The sequence below is a fragment of the Egretta garzetta genome, unplaced genomic scaffold (assembly GCF_000687185.1).
Source record: "Egretta garzetta isolate BGI_Z169 unplaced genomic scaffold, ASM68718v1 scaffold975, whole genome shotgun sequence".
Classification (NCBI taxonomy): Eukaryota; Metazoa; Chordata; class Aves; order Pelecaniformes; family Ardeidae; genus Egretta; species Egretta garzetta.
In genome coordinates this window covers 275003-275405 of record NW_009259633.1, presented here as the reverse complement: position 1 = coordinate 275405, position 403 = coordinate 275003, and positions in this window count along the sequence as shown.

The window sequence follows — 403 nt, the reverse complement described above, 5'->3', positions numbered from 1 at the left end:
TGGCAGCTGCCGGGCCAGGGGTCCAAGGTGAGACCGTGCCCTCCCTGCCCCGAGCCCTGCACGGCCCCTGTCCTGGCTGGGCACCTCCTGTCCCTGGTGCTCTCCCACGCCCTGCCCACACACTTTGTGCCCCTGCTGCCCAGTGTCCCCCATGCTGTCCCCTCCCTGGCTTGGCCCTGTGTCCCCAGTGCTCGGTGTCCCCATGCCGTCTCCTCCCTGGCTGCTGTGTCCCCCTTTGTGCACCCTGCAGCCGGTGCTGCAGGGGTCCTTGGGGCTGGGGCCAGCACAGGCAGGCTGGCTCTGCAGCCCCCGTGCCCAGCTGTGCTGACGTGCGTGCCACCTTCCCCGCGGCGTGGAGCGCGGCCCAGCTGGCCGCCATGGCCCCCCCGCAGCTGGAGAGGTG